General features: G+C 39.2%; 1 protein-coding gene across 3 annotated transcripts in view; it reads left to right on the top strand.

Moving 5' to 3' along the window:
• sash1b (SAM and SH3 domain containing 1b) overlaps positions 1–25,327 on the top strand; it is a 57,190-nt gene that overhangs the window by 12,690 nt on the left and 19,173 nt on the right. The window lies entirely within an intron of this gene.

Below are 25,327 nucleotides of genomic sequence, written 5' to 3'. Positions count from 1 at the left end.
AGACATGAAAGACACAGATGGAAGGACAACATCTAGGCTGGCATGAACCAGAGCGCTGTTGACGACAGAGAGATATGGAGAAGAGTCTTTACTGTTACTGTCTTTATTGTTCTCCCATTTACTTCATCAGGAGACAAGGAATAAGTGATGTAAGTGAAAAATGTTGAACTGTAATTTACTCCAGCTTAAAATAAATATTCTAACCTTTTGAAAAACTGTATTTCTTATATTCATGAACTACCTGAAATATTTTACTTTAAAATGTATATAATAGTTTACCTATTTTGAATCAATTTCTTTTTTAAAAAAGAGGACATTTTTCACAATATTCGCACTATTACATCATAGAAATTCATGGAAGCGTAGTCTGTTGTCATTATTTGGAGTCCATTCAACTTACTCTGCGCTTGCAGCATCCTATCAGATAAAAACTGCACCATGCACTTGTATAAGATTTTTGCAGGAAACTGTATGTGAAGGTTAGGACATGCAAATGTTGCCAGATTACAGGACCAATTTGGAGACACAGTATGTATGAGATGATCATAAAAAGCCTTGGTAGTATCCCCTTTTAGGTCATGTTCCATTTTATGCTTAATTAGATTTAAGTGCTATTAGTATTATCAATAAACTGGAGCACTGCATTGCAGCCCCACAAAGACTCATAAAAAGCCTCCAGATTGTTTTTTTTTTTGTTTGTTTGTTTTTGTTTTTTCTATGGTTAATGAATCTAGCTGGGAAGAACTGGGGCTTAAGGCATTAGACACTTGTTTTGTAACTTCTAAGCACTGTCAGCTGGCCTTTGGGCTTGTGTGCCTGATGTTTTATGAGTTTTGTCTGGAAGTCTGATGCTGTAATCTTATAAACACCAGCTTTGTTATCAGAAAGCTGAATATTCTTGAATACATTCAAGAATATTCAGCTTTCTGATGACAAAGTTAGGCAAAGTTTAGACAGCTGTTTGGGGAAAAGGCTGTCTAAACTTTGTCTCTGATCCTTGTGTTGGCTCGGCAGTGATCCTTTACCTCTCATCTGTCTTCCCGTTCATCAGTTTCACCAAAATGATTCCAAGCTGCAAATCTTTTATATCTAACATGTAAACACGTCACAGATCTCGGGATAATATTTAGCAATGTTTTTCCTGCCTCACCGACAGTGTTTCTTTAAAAAAAACAGGAGCAGGCTGTTCCTCCTGGGAAAGTTGATGGAAGCAAGCAAATGCCTTGAATAAACTACTTCGTGCGTACTGTAAGATTTTGAAGTTTCCGCTAGGTTTTCCCTGGGAAACTGAAAGAAAGTGATAGTGCTGGAAGAGTATGATTTGGAAACCATTAGGGTGAGTGTTGTGTTATCAACTGAAAGAATCAGGGCAAACCAAATTGCTGCACTCTGTGCAGCTATGCGTATCCGGAAAAGAAAAGTAGTGCCTGTTGTGAAATATTGATTGTCACTTTTCTGTTCAACACACAGCTGCAGTTTGGATCTGCAGCCTTTGGTCAGTTTCCTCTAGACATTTTGTGAGAACTAGAAACGTGGAGGATGGTTTCGTTTCTCCATTTCTCCTGTGTAACAGTGTAGTCACGGCGTGGGTGGAGGACTTTATAGGTCTCTTGTGTGCTTACATTCTAATGTCTCACTGTTTATTGTAGAGTCTTTGTTGGGAGGGCTTAGTGAAAGAGTTAGGGTTGATGTTCATATGCTTAGTCTTTAATCTTAGTGTCTGTGTGTGTGTGTGTGTTTGTGTGTCTGTGTGTGTTTCCTAACTGTCAGTCTATATAACAGATCCAAATGTTAAGGGCTGAGAAGAAAATCTACCTTATATGTGATGATATACAGAAAGGATTCTTTGGCCCTGCAGATATAAGAGGACATGAGCTGCGAATAGCATATCAGGTGACACGTTTAATCATTCGGGACTTTTGGAAAAAAGTTCTTACCAATAATTAATTCAGTTAAATTCCTGGAATTAACATGAAAGGACTGGAGCTTAAAATCTTAATTTTCCAGTATGACAGGCTGATATGCTGCAGTCATTACAATTAAGAACAATATTTATTTAAAGCCCACTTAAACATTTGAATATAAGCATTATATTCACCCCCTTCAGTAGAGAGTTGTTTCATATCTGTCACGTAGCACCTTAACCACACTACTATTTTTGGTGTGTGACTAGTCAGTTGTATTCTATACTGTATTTTCTTCTAGTTGTGTTTATGGTTTTGCAGGCTTGTTTTACATTTTGTAAGATCTAATCATAATCTTCTGCGTGTCTTTGTTGAATGTGTGAAGGTAAATATAAATGCACTATTCTGTAAATGCTTCAGGTGCAGTTAGTGTTCTTGTACATGCACAACAAAGAAGTTTTCAAGTCTTATATATTCCAGACTAAATCAGCTGACTGCCAGTCTAGAATATGCTCTCAGAGTAGGTGTAAGATTGGGCTAAGAGTAAACATTGTATTCAAACCAAAATTATATACGTGCTAAAATCTGGACTTTGGTAAATGTTGGTGAGTCCAACTCAAAATGCACACAAACTGGAAACAAGAAAACAGAAAAATTGTTAAATATGAACAGAAATCCTCCAAACCTGAGATTGTGTTGGGCTACCGACCGAATAAAATGCATCAAGCGATACATTTTTTTTGTTCCGCCTCAGTGTGGCTGATTTGTTTAAATTGTCTAGATCTGAAGAGGCTCCCAAGTGCACGGAAGTGTGCATGCTCTGTTGGCACACTGTCAGCCTGACAGCCAAAAACAGAAAGTGACCACATCATCATAAAAACACAAAATAAATAAAACTATATTTAAAGTGACAGTTAACTCCATTATAAAATGAAGTTTTTTTGTTTGTTTGTTTGCTTTTACTCCGGGCTGTGGAGTCATTTACCCGTCTAGCTGCCTTTTTTTGTGAGCTGCCCAGTTTTGTAAATAACAGCTGTGAAAATGTTCGCCTTTGGTTGAATATAATAGAACTAGACGGCACTTGCCTTCTGGTTCTTAAAGCACAAAACTTAGCAGTAATGTCTCCTTGCAGAAAGCACTATAGGCCAGAGGAAAGACATGGAAATTTTGGCTATAAGATTTTTATTCTGTTTAACTCCAGGTTTCAGATTTTTACCTTAGATGCATTTTATCCATAATAATGTGTTATGACTATTGTGATAAATGGCTGAATCATGAACTGTAGTGGCTAAACCCTAGTTATCCTCTTCGTCTCAGCTTTGTGGTTGTGTTTTCTTCAGCTTATTGCATCCACGGAGGTCGTATGCTGGAGTTGTGTTTTATTGAAGATCAAAGCTGCCAGGCTGCCCAGCAACTCACCCAAAAATAACAGGTTGAATTATAGTTGAATCAGCGCATACTGCTTAGCAGGAAGTAGGCTAAATAATGTAGGTTTGTTAAATCCCTGTTCCTCGCTACCAACATGGTGATATGATACAGCTCATGTCTGCAGAGCTTGTGGTTTACCTCACCCCAGAACAGATATCGACAACTGCTGGAAATCTATTACTAGTTAATTTGATTTCAGGAGAAATCAATTAGTTTTCTTATTTGATACAAGAGTTTCCCCCTCGACACAGTTCTATCAGTCATTTTCAGTTTGTTTATGATTTTAGCTAAAACATCTGTATATGTTTTACTGAAATCAGAAAATGGAGAACAGAAATAGAAACAATATGTTCAGCATTGTGTTAGTGAGGTGCGCAGTACAATTTGTCCTCTTCCTTCTGAAGTCAGTCACCATCTCTCTGGTCTTCTGTCAGAAGCAGGTGATTCCTCCCAGACCACTCAGCAGAATCACTCACTAGTGCTCTGCATTCCTCTTCCCTCCCATCACGAGTGCATCCCATCACTGGAGAGTTGTCAAAGAAGCTGTAGGTGGCATGACCCAGAGTTGCACTAAAGTCTGAGGTGACATGAAATGGAGACAGATACATTTTACATCTAACCATTACAGGGTAATCACAGCCAAACTGGGATGTTTAAGTAAACCAACTAAGAGCCAGCAGATTACTCACTGCTAACAGTCTGACAATGTACTGACTGTACAGTTACAATGCATTTCAGTCATGTCACTTATGGACCTAGAGGTAATACTTGTCATACAAATTATTGTTTGCCATTGAAGTAAAGGACGACATGACCTTTTAATATGTATGTTGTAGTATGTATGTATGGTAGGCATGTCCCACCAGGAGGAGGCCCCGGGGCAGACTCAGGACACGCTGGAGAGATTATATCTCTCGGCTGGCCTGGGAACACCTTGGTGTTCCCCCGGATAGGCTAGGGGAGGTGGCTGGGGAGAGGGAGGTCTGGGCTTCTGGGCTTAGGCTGCTGCCCCCGCGACCCGGCCCCAGATAAAGCAAAAGAAGATGGATGGATATGTTTTGGTGTATAAGCCCCACTGATAGTGCTTCTTGAGACCACCAACATTTCTTGTATATAGTTATTGCAGAAGTTTCTAAAGTGTTTCATGTTTGTTCTTAGTCTATATTTAATATAATAATTTACACATTTTCAAAATAAAACTCTAGATCTTATAACTAACTAACTAAAGCTTTTAAAGTCCGTGCAGTTAAATAAAGTGCAAAATTTTACACAGAGATTAAATGTGAACTGTTTCATTAGAGTCTTTGGGCCGCGTATGTTTTTATGAATAGATAAAAGTCTCTGGCAATCAGTTGCTATAGTGCTTTTCTAATAAATCAGTAAATCTAGGGTGCTTGAAAATGGTAGGACACTACTGGATTGATAAAATATAATCAATATGTATTCATAACGCTGCAGTGATACACATTTACAGCAAAGGTCTCTTTCATGTTTTCATGCTTTTGTCATCTTCTGTCCCCTTTAGTCCGTAGTGAAAAATGTTTTTACCAGCCTCACAGGAAATCCGCCAGCGACAAAAAGATAAGAACTGAGACTAACAATAGACTAACATAAATCTGAATGTGTTTTAAACGTAACATGTCAAACAGCTGTTGAATAAGAAGAACATAAACCAGTTTTCCAGTCTCCCTCTTATCCACAACACACACCTATCTTTCTCAAACTCACCCCCTCACTGGCAATGTAATGAAGTATTTTTAAATCAGCATTTAATTGATTAAGTGTTTAACAAATGTAAGACCTAATTTCTGGTTAAACAAACGATCAGAAATAACAGAAAGTCGATGTAATCTTAATTCGTTTAGTTTATTCGTTAATCTTAATTCAAAGTATAGCACAGGTTCATTGCCTTTACTGTAAGTGAGCGAATCATGATTAATGTTGTGCATACTCATTACCTTAAAAGCTTATCGCGAACCAGGAAAAGAAACTGATTTATTTCTGTGGCATTTTCTATCCTCGCAGTGGAGCTGTCCTAAAACAGAGCCTGCAACAAAAGTGTCCCCGTGGTGGAGGGCTGGTATGTCCCCTGGTTTCAGTGGAAACTAACACCAGTGGGAAAGGCACAATGACAGATAAACTCTGATCATATGTTGAAAAGCAAACAACCTCAGGACTTAACCTGAGGTTGTTTGCTTTTCGATCGTGGCTCAAGAGTTGGGAGTTCGCCTTGTAATCGGAAGGTTGCTGGTTCGAGCCCCGGCTCGGACAGTCTCGGTCGTTGTGTCCTTGGGCAAGACACTTCACCTACCGCCTACTGGTGTTGGCCAGAAGGGCCGATGGCGCGATATGGCAGCCTCGCTTCTGTCAGTCTGCCCCAGGGCAGCTGTGGCTACAACTGTAGCTTGCCTCCACCAGTGTGTGAATGTGAGAGTGAATGGGTGGATGACTGGACGTGTAAAGCGCTTTGGGGTCCCTAGGCAGGACTAGTAAAAGCGCTATACAAATACAGGCCATTTACCATTTATTTACCATTTAACCTTTGGAAGCAATGTGAGATTATTATCCTGATAGTAAATGTATATCTGGGAATAATACTCCAAACTGAACACTGGAACATTAAATACTCACTCCAATTAAGATGTAATTTTATTCACATTGAATGTTTTGTCCGTCTTGTTTAGAAAAGCTTTAATCAGAAAACTGTGGCTGATTTTCCTAAGTTCAGTTGCTCATATTGTAGCAACCGTATGTTGCCAGGGATGTTTGGTGCACTACAATACGACTGACCTTGATGTGTGATCTAAAAATGTCAAAGAACCAGGGGATGAGCAGTGTTCCTTTCTTTATGGTCTGATGGGTAGGGCATAAGGTGCCTCAGCAGCGCAGCATCATGAAGTACTGAAGAACATTGAACTGACATTTGCTGCTTACCTCGTATTGTTTAGACATGCGGACTGGTGAGGCTAAACGCAGTACAACATAGGTGATCAATGTCACAGTTATACAGAATTATCCACAGACCTCACTGAACAATTAAGATTGTGAAAACGCCTTCCTCTGAGATTAGGGGGGAAAAAATGGAAACCTTTTAAACATGATAGCAAAACCTGCACTGTCAAAGCTGGTTAAATCCATCCTAACCTCTGCCTAACCCCTTTATGGAAGGTAGGGACGGAAGGGATTTGAATAAGCCTTGTGAAAAGTGATCGAGATCATACACCTGTTTGGGTCAATAACAAATATGCGCTAAATGAATATGCAAAAAGAAGACCTGAGAAGGATAAGCGGGGATGGATGGATGGGTTCAACATAACTAATGGCCTGATGGCCCAGGGTCAGTAACAAGTCTGTTGGGCAAGTTGACTGGCCAGCCACTGGTTCATTTCGACCAGTAATGGCATTTCCATTAATTGATTCCCTGGCAAAGCAAACTGCCTGAAACGGATCCTCACGAATAAGTCACTTTTTCAGTATTTTCACTTGAATTTAAATGTGAAGAAAAGTGATCTTTTTATCCGTTTCCATCCACATTTGATTTATTCCACAAAGCGATAACTAAAATAAAGCCTGTCTGTATCGTGACAAACTGTTTAGCTGTACATTTGCCAGATTGTTAAAGTTTGCCGCAGGGAGACAGCAGCTATCCTCTCACTTTCGACTAGAGATAACTGCTGCTGGGTTGGAGCACAGGGTGCCCTCCATTATATTTATTCTAAATCTGTAGTTACTAATGATTTTTCTCAAATAGGTTTGCAGTATAAAATATGAGAAATGCGATATTTGATATATCTGTCCTTTGATTCACTGAACTTTTGCTCGGGCAGAGTTACGGGGCAGCAGTCTGAGCAGAGAACCTAGACCTCTCTCCCCGAGGTCTGGGTCCCATGGGCCCATTGGGCTAATGCACCTCCACCAAGCATTCTCCCTTGAGCCCCGTCCCCATGCCTGACTATAGGGTGGCTCCCCAGTAGCCCTGTCTCAGTCAGGTTGAGCTGGCTTTGAACTTTTTTTCTTTCATAAGGATTTCCTGAATTTGGCTCTGATTGACCCCTCACCCAACATTAATTTGCCTTGGGAGAGGCATAGCTCCTAGGATACACAAACCCCTCCAGTGCGATAAGATGACCATTCACGTGGGTGGTTATTTATCCCATATTTGTGAAATTCCTGTCACAACAGTGAAAATCTTATTATATGATCATAGCACAAAAATATATGTCTGAACTTACCCCATCTCCTCCTTAATGGGTGAGCCAGTCTGACCAAAACTGTGAAGGTTCACATTTTTATACTACATATATATTGTGAATGCAATGTTGCGGTCTCCTGTTAGGTTTTGAAAAGGGTCACAGGCCTGGAAAAATTGCCCATAGGGTGGATTGAGGATTATGATTATGTCTATGAATGTGATAGACAGATATTTTTATATTGTAAAATTATAATGTACATGCTGGGTGCCATTGTACACCAGAGCTTCCTTCTCAGTTGATTTATCACTGATCAAATAAAGGTGCCTGTCTTTGTAAAATACACTGTATTGTCTGATTGCTATTACTACTACTGCTGCTACTATCCCACCACTGTTTGAGATTTGTATTCTGGACAGTAATTTTCTCAATTACACCCTCAGGGTGGAGTGGGTCAGTGTTGGTTTGGTACCTTCTAAGTCTGATCTGGCAGACTGACAGGAAGCCTATTAACTATTGCATTCATGACTAACCCTGGCCTGTCTTCCCATGCTGCTGCAGACTCCCGCAGTTATCCTCCCAAACATGACAGCTGTAGCAGATAGTGAAGCCTTGGTTTCACCTTTGCAACAGCAGGTTTCAGAAGTTGGCTCGGCTTTCACTGGAATTGGTGCAGACAAGCTAAAAAAATATTCCATATGGCACAATGAGGCCAGTGTGCTACACCAGGCCCTCTAGCCCCATATCTGGCAGAACCTGGTCAGGGTGATTCATTACTGAGAGTGGTAGTCCCCCCAGCCATGCATCCAATGAATATTAAAATCATGTATTTGTAGATGGAGAAGCCTGACTCATTAATGCCTGTTGTTTTTTTTATCTGCTCCATACTTCTTTTTGACTATTATCCAAGAAGACAGTTTACATCTAGCAGAAAGTTCTTAAATGCCACATAGTTATTATGTCACTGTTATGAACCATGCCAAGCTTTTGTTGGCATTTAAATGTTAAGTTCAGTGTAAAGGTTGTGGTGTGGATGGTGGCATGGTTTGGAGGTCCTGTACATGACAGTGAAATGTCACTTTGATTTGTGTTGAATGGTGTTACTGTATGTTCCAAAGGCAAATGATACATATAAATCATATAAGATTTGCTTCATATGAATATATAAATTGGGTAGCATAGTTCTCATTGAAAGCAAATAATAGAAAAGCAAGATAATTACATCAAAAATGGTACATATAGATGGTAGTGCAGTAGAGTGACCTTTTATGTTGCATCTGCTGACTGAATAAAAATATGTGAATGCATTCTGCTGTTTGTGTGAAAAATTGTACACTGATAACAGTAAAAATGGGTCATTGTTCTAAAGAGTCAGATCTGATATAATTATGATGATTAGGGCTCCTAAAGTCTCTACAAGCCCATTTTTTTCATCAGTTCCTTTGGCCAGTGGATCAAAATTGTATACACTGTATTGTATTAACCATAAAAAACAAAACATCAAACTTGTTTGTTAAAGGAATATTTAGACCATTGCAATATCACTGTGATAACAGCATCATACACTGCATATAAACTGAACACCCAATGTGTTTTTAGATACAATAACTGCATCACACCAGTTTACTTTTTACACAGGCACAGACACTATACTCCCATCTCATTATAAATGGAGAACGGGTGGAATCTGTATCCACCTTCACATTTCTAGGCACCAATATCTCCGCCAAACTCATCTGGACCCACAACACCGACGCCTTTGAAAAAAAGGCCCAGCAGCAGCTGCTGCTGGACTTTTACATCTTCTCAGTGGACAGGGTGCTCTCCTACTGCCTGGGTGTTTGGTACGCAGGGGCCACTATTGACAACAGGAAGGCTGTGCAGAGGGTTAAGTAACACTGCCCCAAAAAAATCATTGGCTGCCCTCTGCCACCCCTGGAGGCCATCGCCGGATCTTCCGGTCTCAGGAAAACCGGGGCACTCACAGGTGACCCCTGCATCCCGCTCACCACCTGTTAGACCCTCTGCCTTCCACACGGCACCTCATGGTCAGCCCTCCATGCACAGTTGGTGTGGAGCACCCACAACTTCGTTGTACATGTACACTGACAAAACAAAAGGCTATTATTTTCTATTCTGCATTACTGGATTTTGCACAAACATCTAATCTCATGCCTCAGAGTTTTTCTAGTTATATTGTTTGATTCTTCAAATGCACTGCACGGCTTTGCAGTGGTTCCTCGAGGAAGTCTTGTTTGTCCCAGTGTTTATGCGCCTGCAGACAGGCTTCATCTCTTTGTGGGTCAGATCCACTGAGTGAATATTTATCATGCCTTGATGTTTCTCTTTAACGTGCGTCTGAACGTATCTCTCAGCTGATGTTTATCAGTCGTCTCTCACTTGACGTTTTGAACTTTCAAATATGAGACTTCAAAGTGTTTGTTAATGAAACGTGCCCAAGATAGACCCGGCGAATTAGCATGTAGCATTTGAAGTGGAGTAAACTCGATAGAGCTCAGAGCCGCTGACATTTAGCTTTTGGCTTTTTAAAGTTCCTCTCTGGAGTCAGCCTGGCAGAAAAATTGATTCAAAGTGCAAGACATTTTACATGGTTGACAAGAGACACAGACAGACCCGAGCAGGTTCAATCATGGATGTAAATCCATGAAGTAAAGGATAGCTTCTTGGCTTTTGGCTTAGTTTTTATTATTACAGATTCCCACACTGGATTTTAGATATAAAGACTGACTTACTGTGCATCTCAACATGTTGATATTTCTTTATTGTGCATGTGTGACCGTGGTTGAGAACAAATGGCTATTTAAGGCCTCAGAAGTCCAAGTGTGGTATATAATTTTCCTTTACCCAGAGGTTGATTCCTGTTGGTGGAGTTAAGATTAAATTGTGTCTTCAGGGTATGGAGATGGATTAGTGTCTTAAGCACATACTGTGTACAAAATGTGCCACATATAGAATCTCTTTCCTTCCTTGTCCCTAATATCTTTGTCAAGGTTGGAGCCATATCTGATGCACTGCGCCCTTTATTTAAGCACTTAATCGCGTAATGGCTTCCGTAGAGGCCAATAACATCGACATGAGAAACGTGACTGTGTTCAGCTATTATCTTATTAACTTTGTGAAATGACATTTATGGTTTAAACTCACTGTATGTTGGGTTTTTTCAACTGCTAACTTTAATGATCTGCGTTCCTTTCTTATTTAATAAGATTAACTGCTCCTCACGTATGAATGACAGTACAGCACACAGAGTCTCTCTTGCAGCTCAGTGCCCACAAAGCTTCCTTGCACCTACAGTGTGAGATGCATTAGCTGGCATAAATCTGGTTAATGTTAGTGGTTTTAGGTCTAAAACATCACATCTATGCAGAGCAGAAACCATAATGTCATAACAATCAAATCAATATTTATTATCAGCAGTAGTCTGACAAGAGTAGTTTCCCAGTGGGGATGATTTTAAACACATTCAGTTTGGATTATTTCTCTTTTTGTGACATTTTGTTTCAATCTGATTGCACTTGAAATACTTCATGGATGTTCTGTTTGTCTAAACGTTAAAATCTTTGACTGAGGTTGACGAGATCTGTGGCGGGTACAAAGAAACGTCTTTTAAGAGTGTTTTATTGTGGCCCACTTCAGGTCAACAGAAGTTACCGTTTCCACAAAACTACAAAGAAGCTCAAGTCACCACAGGAGCACCACAAACTTACACTGTAAACTTGCTGAAAGTTCCATTTATCATAGGACTGCTAGTTTTTGAGTCATTTGGTACAAATGTTATCAATTTTTATCTCTCAGCATTAAACACAACATGAAACTGAGGCTGGAGGAAATGAATGAAAGAATCAAATCACAAACAAAATATTAGATATTTAAAGTTTAAAGTGGATGATGGTGGTAGTTGTAAAGTAGCTTAAACCCCCAGATCACTGTCTTCTTATTCATCATGTATTCATCAAAATTTCTAGACAATTCATCTCGGAACAGTCAAGCTGTTTTATCCTCTAGTGAAGCTCAGACCGACTGTGCAAACATATGTCATACTTGAAAGACATATTTGAATTCAGTTCAAACAAATAAAAGGTTTTTGTTTTTTTAAGATTATATAGAGCTGAGTGTTTGTACACTGCATACTTTGATAGAAACAAAGGCTTTTACCCACATTTTGATTTGAAGGCAGACCGTTTGTTCCATAGTTTTATGTGGATTCCTACTTTGGTGACATGCGCATTGCTTCTACTATACAGCCATTGCCCCATTTACCCTGAATTGTCCCACCACAGCGTTTGGACCTTTGCCATGAATGAAATTTGATCCAGTGGATGTCCTCTTACTTCCATGCAGTGCTGCGATTGTAATTACATTTGACTTTTATTAGTACTCCCATCCATACACAATCGTGTTCAAACTGTCAGTCTAACAACAGCAGTTTGGTCTCCATCCTATGCCATCTTATGTTTAGTATTGTATCAAGATTAGCTGTCTCATTAGATGTCCATTTAAATGATGTATTCATATAACCTTCGTGTGACCTTGATGTTAACATTTGAACAACATCTGTGGTCCTCAGTCATTACTCAGTATGAGCTAATGATGCCCAGTGGACAAAGTCCACTGCGAAATGGAGTTATTTTCCGCTTCGCTGGTTAATCTGGCGGCTGTGTCAGTGTCGCACACGCTGGCCAGATTTTAAAGAGTGAGGGAAAGCTGTTCAGAGGAGGAGCCACAGAAACGAGTCTGACCATTTGCCAAATTCTTTGATGTCATCTTTTAATAAAAATGAGAGCTGTATTTGAAGCATAGTTTCTTTGTCTGCCTGAGAGTTTATTCCAAAAAATGTGACCATGTTTACTTTAGTTGAATGTATTCATTTTCAGAATGAGTAAAGTAATAAACAAAGCAAATATTGACCAAGATCTGTCATTCTGACAATTGTATTTGCAAACCAGAGCATGCCTAGAGTGATGCTGTTCAGTTTATACATTAGAGCTTGTTATGCTGCAACACTGACAGTGTGCCATATAAACAGCTGCTCCCTTGTACCTGTACAAGCTCCAGTCAGTCGCTGCAGAGATGTTTTGGCTCATTTTTTTTGGCCGTTCTCTCTGTTTGGTTTGAGCTAAACCAATAGTAAGCCAACCTTTCCTCACAGCTGATAGATAACCATGGCGTTATTATTTTAACGTGTTCCCAGCTGTCTGCATGGAAACCGTGCGGTCTAAACAACGTCTGCATGTTTCTAACTTATACCTATTTTTTTAAAAGCAAACATAGAGAAAGGATGTGGGTGTTCCAGTGATAGTGGTGATAGCAAATCTACAAAGAAACGCAAACTGTGCATATCTGTGAGAAATGACAGGAAACTGTACGACAGGTATTGTATCTGCTGGGCCTGCAGGATGGACAGAGCAAATAAAAGAATTACCCTTCTAACCTTTGGTGAAGCAGAAGTTGACAGGTGACCTTCCTGTTTGATTTCATCTGTTAAATGTTTGCATAAAAGGAAAAATATGCACATGATAATAACAGACTGTGGTTGTTTTTCTTTGCAATAGACCAAGTCATATTGGTTTGAAACATTTGATGTTATTCATGCAACAGTCTCCTTTTCAATCAACCTGAAAACTACAAGGGAAAATAAAATGTGAGCTAGTTGTGTTTCTGCGGGGTGTTTGCTAATCTATGCTTGTATCAGCAGGATCCAAAGGCTTGCAGCCAGTGCATGGCCAATTGCAGCAGTAAACAAGCTAACTCAAAAATCAGGGTCATTTAGATCTCGCCACACATAATTACGCTGCCAAATGTGGCAGAGAGGATCAGAGGTCTGCAGCTGAGTCTGCGTTTTAAAAATGCTTTTGTCTGCAAGCTGATTTGTAGTTCAAAATATGTCACACGAAAATGGTCTCAATATTTATTAAAGAATTAATCAGCAGCTATTATTTATTTTAAAATGGTTAAACAGCAGGGGGAATACTAATGGCTGACAATCCTTACACCTAATACACTAAACTGGAGCTTTTTTGGCCATTTTTTCACATTGTGTAATTTATGCATTTATATTCACGAACTTTCCATGTTGTTCCATCTTTCCTTTCATTCTCCTGAAAACAAATCCATCTGAAAGCATTTCTGTATGGACTTGTTGAACATTATTCGCATGTGAGAATAGTTTTGCATAAATTGATTCATGCCCTGGCTTGGGAAATTGACAAATAGGTGAGTTCATGTTTTCTTGGCTCTGCCAGAATGTGCCTTGCCTCTCTTCATGGAGATTTCTGCCTTGGCCTGTTTGTGTTGGATCAATCACACCCAGTTATCTAATATGGATCAGGTTTTGCATGATAAACGAACAACTTTTTGCACTAAAATGTGTTTACATTTCTTGTCACGTATTGCAGTGCTACATCTTTTGCCGTTCTTGTTGTTGTAGTTCAATTAAATTGAGGTCGGGAACATTCAGCATCTGACAATGACGCCTTAAAATCTTCAGATTCTTTGTGCATACACTCACCTTCTTCATGGCACAAATTCAACAAGATTGCTGTAATACACTCAGAGATTTTGGTCGATATTAATGTGGTAGTATGACACAGTTGCTGCAGATTTGTCAGCCTCACATCTATAAAGCAAATCTCATTTTCTACCACATCTCAAAGGTGCTTTATTGGAGTACACTGAACTCATTCTCATGTTCAAGAAACCAGTTTGAGATTAATTGAACTTTGTAACATTCTGAGTTGGTACTCAGTGTTGATATGAGGCAGAATCAATGCCTGTGTGTTGTTTGTGCCCATTTCTGACCCTCCCATGTCAGAATTCAGCATAATTCAAGACTCCTTGCAATAACCCACATTTTCCAATCATCTGTTGTCAAATTTTGGTGAGGCTGTGAGAACGGTAATCTCAGTTTCCTGTTCCTGATGACCATCCTGTCTGTCACCAGCACCCATGCTACATTCAAAGTCACTTAAATTACCTTTCTTACCCATTTAGACTTCAGCAGATGTTCCTGACCATGTCCAAATGCCATTTGGTTGCTGCAATATGATTGGCTGATTAGATATTTGAGTTAGCAAGCAGCTGAACCTTTAAAGTGGTTGGCGAGTGCATGTCTGATGGTACTAGGCTTATAAATATTCAGGTATTGTCCTGAATTAGTAGTCAGGACTTTGGTTTTCACTGCACTATATTATTTATTTATATTTAAATTATTCTTCTACCAAAGTTCCCATCTGTGTATGGCTGTAGGACTTTTCTGCATTCTAAAGAAATTTCTTCCCGTCTTACTCACCTTTATTTCACCTCTAGGATTAAAGGTAAGTCCAAATGTACCTCTAGAGTCCACTGCATGTAATAATCTTCTGTAATAACATTGTTTAAAACCATATAGATGACATAATAGGCTAATTCCTCTTTTAATGTATCCTCTGACTGTAGTCTGAAGTGGCAGGCAGGCTGGGTGACATTTCTAAAGAAATAATGGAGAAAATTATTCCTTTTAGAAATGTTGAGCATGAAGGAAGAAAGATAAAGACGAACAGTGGTGAGAAAAATGGGCCAAAAGCGATGAGAATAAGCAAAGCAGGAAGGAGAAAGTCATTTAAGAAAGGGGTTGCATGTGATGACGAAAGTGCTAGAGTGAGGGGTAGAGATAGTCGTTCTGTATGTATGATTAGTAGTGATCAGTTGATGTAAAATGCATTTAGGAGCCACTTAAAGTATTATGTGGATTGTAGAGTCAGCTGTGCAGGTAGAGAGCTTATAGTGCATTATTTTGATTATTGAATTTCTTTTCCTGAGTGCTTTTGTTTGTTTTTGATACGGTTTAAGCATTTTGAATTGTTAAAGTTAATATAACACTTATACAACATGGCTTCTCAGATGCTCTCATGTGACATTTTAGTTAGTTGAGAGGGGACTGATAATATTTAAAGAAAAACCAAAAGAAGTAGAAATAGTTGTAGAATGATTAACATAGTGGCAGTTGTGTTTTTACCTAATGAAAGTTGTTGTGAAATCATTTAAGTTAGAAAATACAATTTGTAAAAGGACAGTTTATCTCAATCTTATACATTAGTTATAAAAGGTAAAGTTACAACATGCCTAGAGCTGCCTCTGAGAGTCTACAGTTAACATGTTAAATGCAAAAATTCATGACGGCACAATTAGAAAAAGACTTGAAGTATGGCTTGTTTGAAAGGTCGTCTCGTGCATTTTCATGTAACATTTTAGAGAAGCAGACAGGGAGAAAGCTTGTTCTCTCTTAACCTCTTAAGACCCGAACTCTTCCACAGCATGCATTTTTAATTTCTCTTTGATATCTGAGCATATTGGGACCTGATGAATGTGAAAACAAAGAATTACCAGATTTTTTTTTTTTTTTTTTTTTTTACCTGATTTTTGTTTCTAAGAAAAATCAAAGCCACATATGAGGATATTCGTTTAAAATTTCGATAGAACAGTAGCAGTACAATGTCCTCATAAGTGGATATCAGGCCATTGTTGAGCAAAATTTATTATTTTGATCTAAATAACCCAAAATGTGATGTCCACATGTGGATGGCAGGTCCTAGGAGGTTAAAGGACATGACAGCATGCATTTGGGGGGGGGAGGGGAACAAACAATCACAGCAACAAACGCTTCATACCAACTGTCAAACACAGAGGTGAAGGGGTGATAATTTGGGTTTGTTTTGCAGCTGCAGGACCTGGACACTAAACAGTCATTGAGATGGCCATGAACTCCTCTGTAGACCTAAGTATTCTAGAGTCAAATGTGAAGCCATCTGTCTGACAGCTAAAGCTTGGCTGAAACTGGATCATCTTACAGGATCTTGATCTGAAGATCACCAAACAGGGGCTGAGAAGGAAAAGATTGGATTGACTGGTTGCAATGGCTCAGTCAGTCCAAGCCCAGACCGCAATTGAGATGCCTTTGCAGGACTTTGAGCTGTGCATAAACAAATGCCTGCAAACCTCAATGAATTGGAGCGACATTATAAAGACGAGTGGGCCAAAATTCCTGCACAATGATACTGCATAATGAGACTGATAAGGTAATACAGAAAAGGATTTCTTAAAGTTATTTCTAGTGAAAGTATTTCTGCAAGCTTTTGATTCATGGGGTCTACTTTTTTCAAAACACTGCAGAGAATTCAGTGAAATTCTCTTTTTCACGACTGTTTAATGAAGCCATTTAAAGTTTTATCCTCACAGTATAGCTAGTTTCATATTTACCAAGGAGGTAATTATGAGTACAAGCTTATATTAGTGTTTATGTGCGTGTCATTCGGTTTACAAACAAGCTCACCTGAAGAGTTTTAAATGAAATTTGATAAGATTTGTAAGTGTATAGAGTGAGGAGATGTTAACAGTTTATTAAGATTTGGCTTCCATCGAAGGTCAACTCGATGATTTATTAGCCAAAAATGGACAAAAACCAATATAACTTAACAATCATGGTTCTTACAAGTGTGTTGTGGTGTATATTTTCAACATATGAAGTAAAAGCATAGAGTTAAAATACCATGTGAGATTTGACATCTGATGTCTATTTCAAGGTCAAGCTATTTAAAACTGTTTCTTGTTTGTTTTGACAACATAGGAATATAGGGAATAAAATGTCTTCATAAATGTATGTTATGTAAATGGTAAATGGCCTGTATTTGTATAGCGCTTTACTAGTCCCTAAGGACCCCAAAGCGCTTTACATATCCAGTCATCCACCCATTCACACACACATTCACACACTGGTGATGGCAAGCTACATTGTAGCCACAGCCACCCTGGGGCGCACTGACAGAGGCGAGGCTGCCGGACACTGGCGCCACCGGGCCCTCTGACCACCACCAGTAGGCAACGGGTGATGTGTCTTCTCCAAGGACACAACGACCGAGACTGTCCAAGCTGGGGCTCGAACCGGCAACCTTCCGATTACAAGGCGATGTCTGAGTAAATGTAACGCAAGCTGTTAAAACTGGCTTTAAAAGGTTCCTTTGGCTCTAACTAAACCCTCATTGGGAAACAGCAGGAGGAAAAAACCCATCATTTTCACACTGTGCAACAGCCACTGTGGCATTTTACTATTAAATGAATATTTTTAAATTACATGAAACTTTAATAGGGTATATTGATTGAAGAGTGAGGCTGAGAAAATCTCAACACTTTACCTGATGTCATCTTGGAGAAAAGGCCAGATACTGAGCAAGCAATCAATTCTGGTGAGTGACTATGTATATTTACTCACTAAGCCAGAAATATGAAGCATTTTGTCATGCATTTTTTTCCTTTACCATAACCCCCTTTGTTTTAAACATAAAAATAAGTCTAAAGAAAGTGCACTACATTAGAGTTAATTATGCTTTCACTGTAATATTTTTACAGTGTTGATGCGAATGTTTGAACGTAAGAAATAAAGTTTAAAAAGCAAAATTGCAAGAAGAGCATCACAAGAACAACCACTGATGGAAATACCTTTCTTGAGTGTTTGTTTTGGAGTTTTTCATGACATCAGAGCATGTTTGACTAGCTGCGGTTTGCATCCATTAATGGCTGAAAGGTGGATGTCCTTGGAATGACTGTGGAGGAGACCAATCAGAGTTTCGAGGAGGCAAATCGAGTTGGACAGGAATGGTTGTCAGCAGCTCTGTTTGCCGCTGTCATAAGAGGCATGTGCAATCAGTGAGAACAGTTTTCTGAACATGGGAATCTCATCATTGAGGTTTAAAGATGCAGGTCCTTGACAAAAAGATCTCTCAGAGGAGAAAGCCATCTGGCGTGTGTAGAGGAAACACTGGATCTGGGTAGACAAAGAATGTCAGGGATATCTTACTCAGGAATTCCCACAGTGAGCTTTAGTTGCTTCCAAGAAAATGTAGTTCAAATGCACGTCACTCTCCGTGAAGCATGGCTCATTGCAAGGTAAATAGCCTTCTGTTTGTGTCTAGAGTCAGGTCAGCCAAGTATGTCAACTGCCATCTGATGTTATTAGCCTATTACAGAGTGTGAAATTACATGCATCTTGTTGCGTACGGCGTTTGACCTCCTTCCTTCAGAACTGCCTTCATTCCAAAGGTATTAGAAACATTCCTCAGATTTTGGTCCATGTTGACATGATGGCATCACCCAGCTGCTGCAGATTTCTCAGCTGCACATTCATGATAAGAAACTCACTTTCCACCACATCCCAAAGGTGCTCTGCGGGATAGAGATCTGCTGACAGTGGAGGCCATTTGAGTACAGTGAGCTCATTCTCATTTTCCACTCATTTTAAGTGATGCCCTTTTGGTACTAAGGACCCCAAAGTGTGTCACAAATGTATTCCCCACATCATTACACTACCATCGTCATCAGCCGGAGCTGTTGATACGAGGCAGGATGGCTCCATGCTTTCATGTTGTTTGCAGTAAATTCTGAGCTTATCTTAATATTGCAGCAGAATCTCGACTCGCCATACCAACAGCATCTTTGCACTCTTTTCCAAGCTTTTGATGAGCCAATTGAGTGGTCAACATATTAAATATTTGCATTAACAAACAGTTGAACACGTGTACCTAATAAAGTGGTTGGTGATCATATGTATATTTTTAGCGGATCCTCGGGCTAATGTGGAAATCGTACCATCATGGGTCTTATAGAACAGCGGTCCCCAACCCCCGGGCCACGGACCAGTCATTTGGTACCAGGCCACGAGAATTGAGGCTCGGGTGTGAAATTTATGGTTTTCTGGGTCTTTTCCCGTGTTGTAGTCGTGTCTTATTTTGAAAGAAATATTTACGCGTTACCATAGCAACCAGAGAGCATAAAGGGGGCAGAAAGGAGGATGTTACTCTCAATATTGTTGGCGCATTTCAGGAAGATGCTGCTAATAAAGTTAAACAATTACACAGTGAATTTGTTTTTAATTTTATATTTACAAAATACCACAGTTTTTGTCTTGGTCATATCATTTTATTTTGTTGAATTTATCCACGATACCGTGAAAAAATTGTCTGACATTAAACCGGTCCATGGTGCAAAAAAGGTTTGGGATCGCTGTTATAGCATACTGCTTCAGCTCTATTGTTTACCGATCATCTGTTGCAGCTGAGCATGGAGGTGGTATTATTATGTTGCTAACTAGTTTTTTAAATTCACTGCTAAAAAATTATTTTGGTTTTTCTGTATAACCCAAGAATATCAACCTGTATCAATACTGGAGTTGTGTATTGTGCTGGTGGCCTTTCTGGGGTGTTCCCCATCTCTTAAGCTGTGTGAGCTTGGGCAGGCTGATGGCCACTCCCAACCTCTATGGTCCCTTATCTTGGGAAGCGGATTCTTGTTTGGACATGTAGAGAGTGATTGGTGTAGACAGGCAGCAACCAGTTTGCATATTCAGAAAAAGGATATAATAGGAAACATCACTATGGAAAAAAAAGGATCCATAACTCGAAATTTCGAGTTATTTTCTCATAATTTCGAGTTATTTTCTCGTAATTTTGACTTATTAACTCGAAATTTCAAGTTACTTTTCTCAAAACTTTGAGTTAATAAGTCAAAATTTCAAGTTAGCGCCTCTAATCGGTAATCTACGTGAATGACGTCATTTCCTTGTTACCCGGAAGCTGAAGCCCTCAGCTACAAATGCTACAGCTAAGCTACCGGTATTACATCCAGTCATGAATCCACAGATTGCTGAGTATTTTCAGCGTGGCTTCAAAAATGATGAAATCCTTGTGTTATTAGCTGAATCACATGGCGTTACTATCCGCAAACGTACTCGCGAAAGCGCCAATTTGTTGCGATCCGGTTTTGAGTGAGCATTAGTCTGCGCATGTGCTTCCGGGTAACAAGAAAGTGACCTCATTCACGTAGATTACTGATTGGCAAAGCTAACTCTAAATTTCGAGTTACATTTCTCCAAATTTTGAGTTAATAAGTCGAAATTTTGAGTTAATAAATTGAAATTTTGAGTTATGAATACTGGGTTTTTTTGTTTGTTTTTGTGGCAGAAATTGGCTTCCATAGAATGTTTTAAATTGGTGATTTTTAAAAAAAAAAATTAAGTACATTTTTAAAAAGTTGTTAGGTTTCTCTCTTGTTCCAAAGCATATATTGATTTCAAAACTGAGCCTTCTCATATTCTTGGTATTTCTTATGCACTTTTATTTGACTGGCAGATTAAATGTTAAAATAACAGAATGTTACCAGTCTGTGCTTACTCACTCATCCTAGGTTGCTCTAATCTGTTCTCTAGCCAAAGGTCTAGTCTGCTGCTACTCTTCATATCACTTACTGCTGTGCACTGTGCTGTAAGGTTTTTCAAGTCAAGCGAAATCCTCCTCTCTGTGTTTTTTCCCATGAAATGTTTAAAAGAGAAAAGCCCACCAGAGGGTTTTTTCTCTCCTGCTTTTAGGCCACTTTGCTTGCTTTCACACCATGAAGAATGACCTCATTCTGAGGCTTCGTGATCTTACGTTTCGTGATTGACAGCTACCCTTGACTCCTGCATTGCGTCTCAGGAGGATCAGCGGGTGTCGGGCTCTCGTGAGGGGTGAGCGGAGCCCCTTACCCGATGCAGCCAAAGACGTTGCGAGCTGATCTCGAGGGATCGCAGCGCACAAGGGTAATTACTCGAGCACTGGGGTGAGGGGCAGATGAAGTGATTTCAGCACTTTTGAATTAAATATGGTCCAAGGAACATGAGTAATCCACGGGCTACTTCATGACAAACCCTGAACCATTCACAGAGCCTTTTACGACGTATGAATACACATGGCGTTTCTTGGTATGAACTTTGTTGAATTTTAAAGGAGCGGTATGCACAGTTTTTGTTTTGTTTTTTCTTCTTTCTTTCTTGTTCTCAGCAGCCTTGAATTAAACATGCTCGAAGGAATGGGAACAATCTACATACCGCTCAGACCACAAACGCACTGCCATCCAGCAGGGATTAAATACACAGAGGATTTCCATCCATGTAATTTAACTGAAATTTAAAGGAGATAATTCGCCATTTGATCTTTGAATTAAACATGCTCCAAGGAGCAGCGACAATCCACAAGATACTTCAAAACAAGATCCAGAACAATCTACAAGATGCTTTTATATACATAATACATATTTCCAGATGTGCATTGTGTTGCAGTTCATAGCCGGGTGGTTGTTGGAGTCTGTAGTTTCCTGCACTTAAATCTATCCTGTGTGATTTCAGCTAATGTTTAAAATCCCATCGGGATTTGCAAGAGTTTGTCTTGTAGACAAAAGGTTGGTTCTGTGCCTCCTGTCTGCCCTTTTAATCTTCTTAGGCGTTTCACATGCACCCTTTTTTTAATCAGGGTCCTTGGCTGCTTTCCCTTTGTGGCATGATCTTTATATTTATCTCCATTGCCTGAAGACAACAGGGGTGGTTTTAATCTGCTTTTTTTTTCTTTTCTTTTTTTCTCTTCGAAAAATCTGTCCATGCACCTTCTTGCAATGTGAGAAAACCTGCTTGCAGTCAATTCTGTTTTATTGCAGAAGGACCAAAAAGTCCTATGCGGTGAAGCTAGCCTTTTGTATCTGTAAGCAGTTGCTCAGTGACTGACAGCACGAGAAGTGGGAACGGAGCTGTGTGCCTGAGACCTCGCTAATGCAGTTCAAACAAGGCCAGGTATCCTCCTTTCATTCTGTCTGTGTGTGACTGACACACACAGACAGACGTGCATGTCATAGTGTGACCCTTCTCATCAAACCCCCCTTTGGGACTTGTCAAAATCCACTTAACCACTCAGACCTGAATAGTTAAGCTCTTCCACTGATCCTCTTTTTTTTTTTTTTTTCCCCCTCTCTCTCTCTTCAGGGGACCCTTGGGCTGTCGATCTAGACGAGGCCTTTAGGTATTCTAGAATAATTGTCGCACTCCTTCTAGTGTTTTAGGTTATAATAAATATCGCTGCTGTCATCTTGAAGCTTTAAAAATATCTTTTATTTAAGTATAGATAATGTAAATTTAGGCATCTATGAATTTTACAATTTTAGCTTGTCAACAACACAAAATGTACAGACTGTATAGATAAAAGCAGCCGTAGCAGTTGAACCATTGGAGCAGAATAAAGTAACATCCTCAGGATATATTTTATGTATGTAGCATTATGTGAATACAATACAGACTGATAGGAAAGATGTATGCGCTGTAAATATAATGTTAAACGTGTTTACTAACACAATAACTGTACAGAAGTATACGTTTAAGTGCAATCAGTGATTCACCTACAATTCAAGGAGCAGAGCATTTGAAATCCTTATGATTCCAGTTTAATATTTAATCTCCTGTGTGGTCTGATTAAAAGACCTTTCCTGTACAAACAGGACTGGATAAACTCATCATTTCTACTGCTATGGTCACATTTTAGCTGCACCGTCTCAGCTAACTAATATTATATTCTGTATTAAATTTTTATATGCAGCTGATGAACAATGATAGGTGCGATGATATGATTTGCCTTTGAAAGATACGCAGATGAATGTGTCTCTCGCCGTCTCTCGCACGGAGCGATCTCCTCGGGGATCAAAGCTCAGAGGAGCGCTCGGGCACACAGAGCTGGCGCGCACACAGTCAGGAGACTTGACGGTGATAGAAAAGGAGATGGCGTCAATCTCTGGCTTCTCCTGTGTTCCGAGGTGACAAGCAGCCCGCCACTGTGTAGCCAGGCGGAAAACTGCCCTTTCTGGCATGAGTTGCCTCGGCCCTTTGGCACCACACTCTCAACGTAGCCCTCGAACATCTCCACCATCCATCTGCAGCTCGGCATAATCTGCAGCCTCCTGCCACAGATCTGACTCTGGTATTGGTACCTCCTGCTTCTGCTGGTACTTGCTGCTCTGGAGTCACTGGTCAGTCACGCAGGATGAATAATACACAAAGTAGGGTCACGATTAGACAAAGAGAGTCTGGGTTAATCTGACTGACTAATACTGCAAGCAAATGAGGTCACCGCCAGTTCCCACAGTTTTGAGAACTGTGGGAACTGCTCCCACAGTTCTCAAAAATTTTAGAAAAGTTATTTGTTAATAGACTTGATAAATATATTGAGAAGCATAATCTCCTAAGTGATAACCAATATGGCTTTAGAGTGAAAAGGTCCACTTCGATGGCAGTGATGGAACTTGTAGAAGGGATATCTAATGCTATAGATAATAAGGAATATACTGTTGGTGTTTTTATAGACTTAAAAAAGGCGTTTGATACGATTGATCATTCTATATTAATGAATAAACTAGAGAGATATGGCATAAGAGGGTTAGCATACAAGTGGATGAAAGGTTACCTGGATGACAGATATCAATATGTCGAATTCAATAATGTAAAATCTAAGCAGTTGAAGGTAACTTGTGGTGTTCCTCAGGGCTCTGTGCTGGGCCCTAAATTATTTATATTATACATAAATGACATATGTAGCATTTCCAAACTGTTAAAATGTGTATTGTTTGCTGATGATACCACTCTGTATTGCTCAGGTAAAAACCTAGAACAGCTTCTGACTACAGCGGAAAAGGAGTTAAATATATTAAAAAACTGGTTTGATGTAAATAAGTTATCATTAAATATAAAGAAAACAAAATTGATTATTTTTGGCACTAGACAAATGAAAAATGTATCTAAAATCAGGGTTAATGGAATTGAAATTGAAAGAGTGTACGAAAATAAATTTCTTGGAGTGATAATTGATGATAAGCTGAGTTGCTTCCATATATGACTTACTGTCTGGAGATATGGGGTAATGCATATAAAACGAACACTCTTCCTATTTTCAAGTTGCAAAAAAGAGCTATAAGAATTATAAACCAATCAAACTATATAGAACCAACTAACATTTTGTTTATTAATCTGAATACCCTGAAATTTTATGATTTAGTTGAATATAAAATGGCACAGATAATGTATAAAGCACAAAATAACTTGCTTTGCCCCAGTACTCAGAAGCTGTTCAAAGTCAGAGAGAGTCAATATGACTTAAGGGGAACAGATTTCTTTAAAAAAAAAACAAGATAAGGACAAATATAAAGCAGAGATGTGTTTCTGTTAGAGGAGTTAACCTGTGGAATAGTTATGACAGTGATTTAAAAAGGTGTAGTTCATTTTCCTTGTTTAAAAATATGTTTAAAAATAGAGTATTAGAAAAATATATATATCAAGAATGAAAGGAGCAGAAAAAAAACAAAAACAAAAAAACCTCTTGATTCTTTTGCTTTGATGTAGTTACTTACTAAGGTGGAAAGTTTTCTGTTTTTTTCTTGTTTGTTTGTTTGTTTGTTTTGTTTTAGCTTTGTTTGCCTTCTCTCACCCCAACCGGTCGCAGCAGATGGCCGCCCCTCCCTGAGCCTGGTTCTGCCGGAGGTTTCTTCCTGTTAAAAGGGAGTTTTTCCTTCCCACTGTCGCCAAAGTGCTTGCTCATAGGGGGTCATATGATTGTTGGGCTTTTCTCTGTATCTATGAAGCGCCTTGAGGCGACATTTGTTGTGATTTGGCGCTATATAAATGAAATTGAATTGAATTGAATTGAATTTTATTATTTGCTTCGAGCCCTGTGTACAGGAGCTGCATGCTAAAAGATCTTTTGTTAAAAGGGTTGGCGTAATAAGCAAATGCTTCAGCCAATACCTTTTGATTAGCCTTGTCTCATGCTTTCTTGCTTTGTGGTAAATCTTTGTTCTGTCTTCACTGAGATATTTGAATGCTAATCAATAATCAATAAATAAAAATAAAAAAAAATAAAATAAAGATACTTATACTTAATGCTCAATGTCTTTTTTATGGGGATAAACTACAGC

This window comes from Neolamprologus multifasciatus, chromosome 19 (assembly GCF_963576455.1).
Source record: "Neolamprologus multifasciatus chromosome 19, fNeoMul1.2, whole genome shotgun sequence".
Classification (NCBI taxonomy): domain Eukaryota; kingdom Metazoa; phylum Chordata; class Actinopteri; order Cichliformes; family Cichlidae; genus Neolamprologus; species Neolamprologus multifasciatus.
This window is presented reverse-complemented; position numbering and strand designations above follow the sequence as displayed.